Raw genomic sequence first — 12,335 nt, forward strand, 5'->3', positions numbered from 1 at the left:
TACAGGCGTGAGCCACCGCGCCCCACCACAAGTTACTTCTTATTACCATATGCTTCCAGCAGATTATTAACACTAGTTATATTTTTTAAGTTGTCCCATGAACTCAAAATTCCTTTCTTTCCCTCAGCTGTAGAATTACATTAGGTTTAATTTGCCATTTTCCCCACTGCTCCCTGATCCACAAGGATAAATGGAAGAAGGAGCTGGCAGAAACCGATTTCTACAAGTCATCAAAGGCGTGTTATTAAAAGTTAATGTATTTTCCATTGCCAGGTTTGGGACTAATGTAGCAATAAATTGAATGAAGATGGCTCAGACAGTCTACGTAATGGGAAATCAGCTAATGTGAAACTAGAGAACCTTCTGTTTTTCTAGGGGGAGAAGGGCAGAAGTTAAACAGTGTTCAACATCTGTTTCTGAAGCATCCGCAGCCACACAGGAATCCAAGAGAAGATAGAATGTTGCCTTTTTGGCCAAGCTATCCCTAACTAAAGCTCTTCCATTTACAATCTCACTGCTGTTTCTGGGTTTCAGGGCCAGCAAGGTCATGTTAACGCTGATATTCCTAGGTACCTGTGGAAGTTTGTAGTGAAGGGAGAGAAAGTTCTTGGTGCCTGTAGTGTCAGGTTGAAGAGGGCAGGCTTTTGTCTAGGGTTTGGATATGTCCTATCACATACTAACTTTAGTTAATTTTTCAACCACTAGGTTGAATCACTTTTCTCTTTTTGGGGCTGATAACAGTACCTGATCCATGGAATTGTAAGAATTCGATAAAGTCATAGCTGGAGAATGTTTAGGAGTGCCTAATGCCTAGTATATTTATAATCGATGGTAGTTATTTTTACTACTACTATGGAAGAGTTTTAATTGATGTCACCCTTTCTGAGCTGATGAAAACAAATGCACAATTCTACCTGTATTTTCTCCTTTCTTCCTTTCATTTTTCTTCTGTCTGTTTCTCTATCTTCTATTTTGTCTCCTCTTTAAGCCCTTATAATTTTACTGGGCTTACTAGAGAAATAGGACACATCAAAGTTTTTTGTTGCTGTTGTTGTATGTAAATAATGAATCAACAACTAATGATAACACTTCAGGATATAAGAGGATGAGCTAAAATTTCATTTAAAGATGAGGCTGGGGACTGGAATGACTTATTTCCTGGTCCTGATGAGATGAAATGAAGAAACCGGCAGGAACCAGTAGATGGTGACAAAAGCCATTCCTGGCTGTTCTCATTGTTCATTCACATAAGACACTCCCACAAGTGCCATGACAGTTTACAAATGCCATGGCAATGACCTGAAGTTACCACCCCTTTCCATGGCCATGACCCAGAAGTTATCACCCCTTTCCTAGAAAGTTCTAAGTAACCTGGCTGGGCGTGGTGGCTCACGCCTGTAATCCCAGCACTTTGGGAGGCCTAGGCAGGCGGCTCACTTGAGGCCAGGAGTTCAAGAGCAGTGTAATCAACATGGTGAACAAAAATTAGCCATGTGTGGTGGCAGACACCTGTAATCTCAGCTACTCGGGAGGCTGAGGCAGGAGAATAGCTTGAGCCCAGGAAGCGGAGTTTGCAGTGAGCCAAGATTGTGCCATTGCACTCCAGCCTGAGTGACAAGAGCAAAACACCATTCCCTCCCCCTTCCCCCCAAAAAAGAAAGTTCTGAGTAACCCATCCTTCAGTTTGCATTAACCTGCCCCTTAATTTGTGTGTAATTGAAAGTGGGTATAAGTGAGCATAAATACAGTTGCCAAGAGCTCATACCCTGCTGACTCTGTGCATGGCCTATGATTTAGTCCTGCTCCACAAGGAGCAGTACCATTTGATAAAAGATTGCTGTCTAACACCACCTGCTCATGCTCAACTTCTTCCCTGGGCAAAGCTAAGAACCCTCCTGGACTAAGTGCCAATTCTAGGGCTCACCTGCCCTGCATCAAAGAGACTTAGGGCAACAATTAGAAAGCTCTTCCGACCAAGAGAAGACAGAAAATGGACTTCTGCCTTTTGGATCTCAAACTGTCCCACTGTAAAATGAAAGGTTGGTCAGGATGATGTGCGATGGAGCTTCAGATGTGTTAGTGTCTCCCTCACTAAAATGAATCAGGTGTAGTGATAAATTGTACTAGGCTAGCTCTGACAGTCTATTAATATATTAATGAGAGACTACTCTGGGCTCTAAAAGGGGAAAAGAAAAGGGAGGCCCATTCCTAGTGAGTTTTCAAGTGAGGCTGGGTCTTGACCTAAAGAGGAACAGGTGTTATTGGGAATCAGTGGTGACCAATGATCCATGGTGAGCTAGTCACGGTGAGCTAGTCATGGTGAAGCACTTGGGAAAGCACGCAGCAGGTCTAGTAAGGAGCAGGCTGCTGATCTGAGGTCTGAAGAGCCCAAGCCCTCTTGGGGCTGGACAAATGAGACGTGCTGAGACAGGAGGGAGCTGAGCAAGAACAAGGGACGGTTCGGAGCTGACTGGAGGGAGGTTAGGGAACATCGCTGGTTAATATGTCCATTGACTAAGCCATTGTGTCAACCCAGATGTTGGCCAAGAGCTGAGTGATCTCAAGGATCATCTGAGAGAGGTGGCATGGTGGAGAGGAAAAGGCATTATCTTTTAGACATGCAGAGAAGGCTGCTGCTTTCTCACTCTGCAAGGGGAAGCTGTTTGAGTGCTTGTGGCCTTGGTTTCGGTTTGCAACATGGGACTCTGAATGCCAGCCTTTCAGGGCTGTTGTGAGGATGAGTGGCAATGTGTGTGTGCATGGCAGTGTGCTCAGCAAGTGGAAGTGATTATTGGTAACTCCATTTTTTTTCAGGTAAGAAAACTAGTGCTTACCTGAAGATTAAGGAAGGTAGTAAGGAAGGAAGATGATTCAGCTATTCATTTGTGAACTGCATCAGTGCTTCTCCAACTGAATATGCACAAACATCAACTGAGTGCCTGTTAAAAATGCTGAATCTGGTTTCGTAGGTTTGGGTGGGGCCCATGACTCTGCAGCTCTGGCAAGCTCCCAGTGAGGCCTATGCTGCTAGTCCTGGATCAGATTTTGAGTAGCAAGAACCTATATAAAACAACCTCCTAAAGCTGTGGTGAGATTAAATGAATTAGTATAGATAAGTGCTTAGCAAATAGTCTGACACATTGTATAGGCCTTCAATAAATTGTAACTGCTGCCATTTTTGTTATATTCCAACTTTGAGGCTGGTGGGTTCTCTGTTTTATCTCCTGAAGCAGCCCTAAAGGGAGGCCAGATTGTCAGCTTCTCAGGAAAAGCAAGAGCCTTTGACAGAGTGTTTTTGGAGCTGTGCCCCTTTAAGCTTTAGCAAGACTGGGAGGAAGCTTTTCTAAAGTAGAAGGAAATGTTTGGAGACCCTCATAGGCAGGGACCTCATGCTGTTTCTAGCTTTTCGTTATCTGGGGAGTGGTTATTTAGTGGGTCTGTTTTTAGCAGTTCCAGTTGCCTGGGGACAAGCCAGATATGGGCATCTAAATCTCTCCTGAAGGTGGCCTCAGAGAAGCCAAGGAAGAACGAGACTAGCCAAAAAAAAAAAAAAAAAAAAAAAAAAAAAAAAAATGGCAGACCCTTCTTACTAGCTCTCCCTGTAGGCCAAGTTTATAGCCCAGAAAAGTGCAGACTGTTCTCTGTGGACCCAGAAAGCACAGATCTTCAAGTTTTATGAGGACATTTCAGCACTTACAATGATATTAAAAATTTAATTGCCTGTGCTTTGTTCAGCTAAAAGTATTCTTCTAGAAGTGTAACTAGGTACCAGCCCAAGCTTCTCAGGCATCTGCCTGCCGGGTGTCCTGTTTCAGCCCTCCTTGTACTGAGCTGTCCTTGGCTGCTTGGAGCAGACACTCTTTTGATACCTCTTTGTTATATAACTTGATATTGCCTTTACTCTCTGGACATGTGTCAGAGCTTGTCAAAGTTCTTTTCAATGAAGCTACTGGAGTCATTTCCTATCACCAATCTTCCAACCTAATGTCTTGAGGGAATTCTTGTACGACTGTTGTAGCTTCTTGTTAGATTCATAGCAGGGTTAAGGGAAGATTCTATGTGTACTTCATATTAATAAGATCAGGTGCCAAGGGAATCTATGACATAGTAGGAGTGGCTCATTGCTTTCCAAAGCACCTGACAGGCTTTTAGGCAATGACACTGATTATACAAAAATAGATTAATCCCTGTCTCAAATCCAAGGCAAAACTGTGAAGTCTGTGTTGAAACTCAGGTTCTATGTCTTGATGCCTTATATTTTGTTCTCCTATCTTCAATGAAACCAGCTTGGATAATTAAATTTTTTCACACTTATTGGAATAACCTTATATCCGTGTTTCTCAAAGAGTGGTCTGAGGACTCCCTGGGTCAGAATCACCTGGGCAGCTTGTAAACAATACACATCACTCGACACTGTTCCAGGCCATCTGAACCTGGGCTCACGGAAGTAGGGATCTCCAGATCTACATTTTTCTTTTCTTTTTTTGAGACAGGGTCTTGCTTTGTCACCCAGGCTGAAGTGCAGTGGCATGATCACGGCTCATTACAGCCTCAACTTCCCGGGCTCAATTGATCCTCTTGTCTCAACCTCCTGAGTAGCTGAGACTACAGGCATGGATCACCATGCCTGGCTAGTTTTTTGTATTCTTTTTTTTGTAGAGACGGGATTTCACCATGTTGCTCAGGCTGTTCTTGAACTCCTGGGCTCAAGCAATCCAACTGCTTTGGCCTCCCAACGTGCTGGGATTACAGGCATGAGTCACCATGCCTAGCCCAGATCTGCATTTGTATCAAACCCGTATGGTTTGAAAACCACAGACTTATTCAAGGAAAGTAGTTGTGATGGTTAAGAGAAGTCTGTGTTAAGTGGGATTCTGGCTCTAATTTATACCCTGGATTCTTCATAAAGCTTCATTGTAAAAAAACTTTTTACCAAAAGAAGAACTAGAAAATCTCTGGTGTAGTGGATAGATTGATTCTCTTGAGTTCAAATCCTAACTGCCAATTGTTTGTTTGTATGATTTTAGCCAGGGGTTGACAAATGATGGCTGCCTGCCAAGGGCCAGCCAGCCTGTTTTTATAAATACAATTTTATTGAATCAGAGCTCTGTCCATTCATTTACTATTGTCTGTGGCTATTTTCAGCTATAATGGCAGAATTGAGTACTTATGTCAGAGACTGTATGGCCTACCGAGCCCAAAATGTTTACTATCTGGCCCTTTATGAAAAAAGCTGACCAACCTTTTACCTGGGTGAATTACGATATCTCTCCCAGCCTCAGTTTTTCTCATAGATAATATGAAATTAATAAAAACAGTATCTTGTGTGGTTAATTACCTCATTTAAATATTTAAGTATACTTAATCTTTTAAATACTTAAATATTTAAATGAGGTAATTAATAGAAGTTTCCTGGGGTGACTTCTAATGATAATATTGTTTAATATTTAATTGAGTGCCTGCTGTGTGCTAGGCACTGATTTAAATACTTTACATGGACTGTCTTATTTGTTCTTTATAACAACACTGTGAAGTCTTTTCATTATTCCCATTTTACAGATAAAAAAATGGAGGCAAAAAGACTGAGAATAATTTGTTCAAGGTTATGCCAGCTACAACTGGTTGAGTCAGGATTGGATCCTAGAGCCTATGTTCTTCATTGCTGTGCTGAATTTATCCAAATAAAGTTGCATTTCTGCCTTTACTCCTCCTTTCTGAAGCTGGCACGGCCTGTACCTTTGTTCACAAATCTTAAAATAATCTCCCATAAACACAAGAGTAATCTGAAGTGGCAAAGGGATTGCAGAGTCTGTCCAATACAAGCTCTTCACTTTTAAGTTGTGGAAGCTAAAAACCTTGTGTCCAAAGCCCCATAGCTGGATATATGCAACACCTGGTCTCCCACCCAGGGGAGCCCTCACTCACTGGTCAGATGACACTGAATTGACTCAGTCCCCTTAGTGTAGGAAAACATGAATAGTTCTATGAGGGAGTTTAATAAAAACTAAAACCTTAAGTTCTTACTGTCCTCAAGGTTCATAACTTTTTCAAATACACCCATAGGTATTGGACAGGCTGAGTCTCAAATGCCTGCTAAAACCAGACCACTGTCTATGGTGGTCATATTGTGTATTTCATGGCCCTGTGCCTCCCTACCCTCAGTGATTCAGAGTTTCCAATGGTCCATGCCGGTATGGCCATATTGGTAATTAAAATATTGGAGTATTTCTCTATTGAAAATGATGGCTGCCCTAAGCCTTCCTGGTACCCTCCCACTGAACTGGCTGTCTAAGCCCATCTCTCTTCTCAACTTTCTAGGAATTAAAGAGTTAACCCCTGTGAGACTAAGGGGTTTAGAGGACCCTGCTCCAGGCCTTAGGCAGCTTTGATTCTGATTTTTCTGTGTAAGTGCAGAGCTAATTGCTAACTATAATAATTTGAATACCACCTTATGTGGGCATTCACTACTTCAGTACACTGGGATAAGCTGAGCCAATCACATACTTTCTTAAGAATTTGTATCTGGAAGAAAGACCTTGGGTCCTTCAATAGTGGGAGTTGGAATTTAAGAGGATTCTAAAGAGGGTTGTGGCCAGGTTGGGCTCTGATCAAGACTGAGATGCAAGAAGCTTTAGTGAGCAGCGAAGGCTGGAGGGGAGAAAGTGAAGGGAGAGCACATCTACGGAGAGAAGCAGAGACACCCTGAGAGAACAAGCGGCCCTGGAGAGGACCAGAGCGGGGGCTGGTCCTAAGATCCACCTCAGTCATTGGTTATTTTTTAAGTTTCTTTAGACTGTATCTTAGCCCACTTGTGCTATGGCATAATTCCACAGACTGGGTAATTTATAATGACCAGAAGTTTACTTCTCAGAGTTCTGGAGGGTGAGAAGTTCAAAATTAAGGCAGTGGCATCTGGTGAGGGTCTTTTTGCTGCATCCTCACATGGCGGAAAGTGGAAGGGCAAAAAAAAGAGAAGAACTGCCTCCATCAATCCCTTTTATAAGGCACTAATCCATTCATGAGGGCACAGCCTTCACCCAAACACCTCCCCAAGGGCCCTACCTTCCCACATGGCTGCCCTGGAGATTACAGTTCCAATTTGTGTCCTTTACACACATTTTAAAGGACACATTGAGACCACAGAAAATTCCCTATGGGTACCTAAACCAAATCCCATTTCCTGAATGAAGCTGTTTTTGATATAAAAGAGCCAGAAGAATCAGTATGGCTTTAAGCCAATAGTCATTCATTCCATTTAAATTAAACTACAACAAGAGACACATTGAAATCATAAAATCTATTGTAAGCGGCACCATGCCATGGATATCTTTGACCGCATCTGCATGAACATTCCGGGCACTATGAGATGACAGACCCTCACTGTGGCAACGGTAGATGAGGTTAGCAGCTGAGGCCTAGCAGGCTGAAGAATGCTCTCCTCTCTCATTACTGGCCTTCGTTCAGGGCTGCTGCCCATCAGCATGAATTATCACTTTTAATAACAAAATGGACATTGAAATGGTAATGAGAATATTATGGTTTTCCAAATGAAAAGCCTCAATCTAATATATTTTCCTTTGAGAACACTAATTTGAAAATAAAATCATAGTTAATTTAAGCCAAGTTAAATACAAAGAATAATGGAAAATAACCAGTAAAAGCTTTGTACTACTGCTTTTATTTGTGTGCACAGAGACCTACATAGCCTATCTATAATTCCTTATTTCCTGGGAAACTTAGGATGGTTGGAGAGAGGTGTGTCATAGCTGACTATTTTCAAATGATTACAAAATGGAAGTATTAAAGACTGAAAGGATGAGAAGATTTTAAGTAGGAATATTGATAATAGGTGAAACTATTCCAAGGGTTAGACTAGAAACGGAATTTCAAAACGATGCAGGGCTCAGGAGAAGAAAAAATACTCAGGAAAGAAAAAAAAATCCTAAGCTTGTCACTCAAGTCTCTCTGGGCTCTGCCCCCATAGGTCACCATTCTCTCTGCCATCTTCCCTGCACTGCCCTGTACTGCTGCCAGCTCACAGACAGTCCTGCTATTCCCTTGTTATCTCTGCCTATTCTCGGCCTTCTACTTGGAAATACATCTCTGAGGACAGAAATTCTCTGAGTCCTTTTACACTCCCACCCCCACACTTTCCCAATCACAATTCTGACTCCAAATTTTTATTGCATTTTGCATTTTTTCCTACCCCATGGCACTTAAAATATATGACCCTGTTTCCCAGTGTTTGGAGTACATGTTCTACTTTTATGATTAGACTCTAAGCTCCCAGAGCCTGCTCACACTTTTTCCCGTATCCTTGAAATATACATTTACCTTCTCCCCTTGCCCTCACCATACCTAATTAACTCTTACTCATCTTTACATCAGCATTCAAAAGGGGCTTTTCCTGAGAAGTCTTCTGGATTCCTCAGCCTAAGTTAGGTGCTTACATAGCTCCTTATTCTCTTCTTGTCACAGCACCATATATTTATATAATTATTTTATAAAGGTCTACCTCCCGCTCTAGACCAGCTGGGCAATATGAAATGTACAGACTCTCAAGCCCTGGAGATTCAACACTGGGTCTGAGATATGGCCTGGGGACTGGGAGCTTCTAGGTGTAGCAAGGACCCAGGCAATTCTCATCATCAAGAACACCTGGGAGACATTGTCCCAGCTCCCCAGAAATTCAGATGTCAGTGGTCTGGGGCAAAGACTTGGCAGAGTGTTGGAAGAGACAATATTTTCTAATCTAGTTTCTGGTTTTGTTTCATGTATTTTGTAGAAAACTTTGTCCTTTTAAAAATAATATGTTATATTTTTGATCAAGACTGATGAGGATATTTAACTTCTGGATGAGGAGAGTGCATAGCAACAATCTATTCTCATTGAGGGCCTTAGTCACACCTATTTTAACCTGTATGCCTTTTGTATTTCTGCAAATAATACTGGTTGACATCTTCTTCATTGATAGTCTATTATGGCTGAGGTTCTCCACCCCCGCCCCCCATATTGTGGATGCAAGAAGCCTTAAGGTAACAAATAAAGACAGCATCTTTGGTCAAAGGATTTTTGGGGAGTTCATTGGCCATAGAGTGTTTCCCAAGAGATGGGCACAAAGCCGTAGGCTGAGCTAAACCTGATGTAGAGAATGAGAGAGAGCCTTTTAGAGTGATGTTACAAGTTTATTTAATTACTTTCTAAGTCTCCTCCACAATTTCCATCCCCCTCTTAACACACTCAGGTAAGTGATCACATTTGGGTAACCAAAGAAGGAGATGGAGAAGCCCCCGAGTTGGGCTTGCAGCCTTCAATATTTGTCTTAGTAACGCCTGATCCCGTCTTCTCTTTTAGAGCACTTGCCTTTCTCTGCTCTTCAATATCTACTCATAAACACTGAGCCCAGAGATGAGTTTCAAAGCTTTGAGAAGCCAAATTACTATATATATATATATAATATAGTAATTATATATATAATATAGTAATTATATATGTAATATAGTAATTATATATATAATATAGTAATTATATATGTAATATAGTAATTATATATATAATATAGTAATTATATATAATATAGTAATTATATATATAATATAGTAATTATATATAATATAGTAATTATATATATAATATAGTAATTATATATATAATATAGTAATTACATATATATAGTAATTACATATATATTTAATTTCCACTTAGGTAAGATTATTGAGAGTTTTCTCAGAATTTGCTTTTTTCTTTTTCAGAAAAAGCTTCAGATTATATTTACCTAAAGATTATTAACCTTATCTGCATACCCATAAACACTGATAATTCGAAATTTATGTATACAATTAACTAGTAGGACATTTACCTGAAAGTAAATAGTCCCTCATGAATCACTACTATCTTCACTATCTTCTATATCAAAACTTATTACCGATAAAGAAATCAACACATTTGTTTTTTCCAAGCATCTTTAAAACTCAACAGCTTTGTCCAGCTGATGGTGTTTTTCTTCCATCAGAACCTGTAGCTCTCACCTCTGTAGGGACTTGAAGTACTATTTAGATTTTATTCCACTTGGGGTCAGTATTGTGCTCCTGATTGCTGCTGTCTTCTTGTTTTTATAATTTACAACTATTAATTTGGGAATCCCAGTGGAAATATCCGTCTAGTGAAAACATGGGAAGATGCAAAGGTGATCCAGCTCTGGCTGCTGTCACTCCCACTCCCCTCTTGATGGCTAGCTACATTCACTTTGTAGCAAACTAGGGGGGCCAATTCATTATCACTCCCTTGTCTCCATGTCTTCTTTTAATGCCATCTGAATATTTTCATCCTCTTAAATGCTGTTGAGACATGACTTGCCATGACAGCTTAGCATCTACACAATTGTGACAAAGCCTTAGCCAAAAGGGGGCCTGGAAGCAATATTTTAGCTCCAGCTGTTTCTCCTTATTGCTATTAGCAAAAAATTAGTGTTTTTCTTTAAAGGATAAAGGTTACAATTAACTACTTGAGGAAGAAAAAAAAAACACAAACAGTGGTCTCATTCTTGGCTGCACATTGAAATTATCTAGGGAGAATAAATAAAATACTGATGCTCCAGCCATAACCTAGACCCAAGATGGGAATTTCCAAGAAGGAGTGGGTGAGGGGTGGGGTGGTCTCAGGTATAAGCATTTTTTAAAGCTCCCTAGAAGTGTGGTGAGGTTGAGAACCACTGACCTAACAAAATTTGGAGGGCTGAAGCTGACTATAAACACAGAAGATTTCCAGAGCTAAGGCAGGCCAAACAAAAAAGCCAGAAATCAAATTGGATTCTATTTTCTTCTGTTGATTATCAGTGTGACTTTGGAGAAGTCATATCACTACCTTGGGTTCTTCTGTAAATGGCATAAGGGCCAAAGAGAATAGAATGTGACAATCATTTGAAAACAGATTCTTATTATTATGGTCATTTTTATAACCATATTATTCAGTTTATTGTATTTATGGAGATTAACCAGTGTCCTCTTCCTTTTTTCTGTGTTTTTCTTCTTCAGTGTTTCCTGGGCTTCATGCTGATGTAATGGAAACAGAATTTCCTAGATGGGTGGTGGGCAGGAATTTACATTTTAGCAGACAAACTATAGGACTTCCAGTTCTAGACAAATGAACTTAATGCATTTCTCCCTAGCCTTCCTATAAAATGCAGCAAAACACCCAGACATTATATATAAAACAAACATAAAAAGTCTCTGAAAGGTGGAGAGAAGAAGGTAGACTGGTTAGGGATTAATCGCTAACTATAGCTAAACTCCTGGACATCATGTATGCAATATTCTTTTTAAAATTTTCACAATAAATAATCTACTCCAACAAAATACCAGGGAAGAATCCATGTCATCCCTTTATCATACCTTTACCTTGTAGAAAAGGCTGAGAAGCATAGGTTGAAAACCTAGACTTCCATCTTCACCTGGAGGTGATGAGGTGCTCTTTTCCATCCATGCTGAGGTGGTCTCCCAGGAAGTCAAGTAGGCAGCCTGGATTTCTACCTCCGCCCTGTGGCGATGAGCTGCCCTTCCTTGAATGCCTTCCTTCAGTTCAGTGGAGACTACCCAGGGAGCATGAACTTCTAACCCTCATCTGCTGGTAATGAATAGCTCCCTGCTCCCTGCCATGGTGGTACCAATGGAGGCTGCTGGGGAGTCTGGACTTCCACTTCCTTCCAGTGATAAAGAGTTAGTGCCCGGCTTCCACCACCAGTCCAGTTTCAGCATAGGCCAGCTAAAACAAAAGATTTACATAAGATCTAGAGCCTCATAATGTGACACCCCAAATGTTCAGAATAGGATAAAAAACCACTCATCATACCAAGTGCCAGAAAACTCTCAACTGGAATGAAAGAAGGAAATCAACAGATGCCACTACTGAGACAACACAGATGTTGGAATAATCTGATAAGTATTTTAAAGAAGATGTCTTAAAAATGTTTTAATGAGCATTTGTAAACATCTCTGAAACAAATGGAAACAAACTGTTCAGGCGATGTTTGTGCCCATCAAGGAACATGTGAAGATCACCATTTTGGGGAGTTAAGGTATTTTTTTAAGAGAGGAGGCTGCTGGTCACCTAGGTTTTTGTTTTTTAAACTCTAATCATTTCTTTGAGGGCCTAAGTTGGCTTAGTGTTAAATACCTCCTGAATGCTTCCAACTTATTTCTTGGCAGTCTTACATTAAAATAGAATGAATAGGGACACAGTCAACCTCATTGGCCATTATGGCTAAAGATTTGAGGAACTGAGAAGTGACATCACTTTGTATATGGAATCCAATTATAGCTGTCTCTGTCCAGCTCATA

The sequence above is a fragment of the Pongo abelii genome, chromosome 8 (genome assembly GCF_028885655.2).
Source record: "Pongo abelii isolate AG06213 chromosome 8, NHGRI_mPonAbe1-v2.0_pri, whole genome shotgun sequence".
NCBI lineage: Eukaryota > Metazoa > Chordata > Mammalia > Primates > Hominidae > Pongo > Pongo abelii.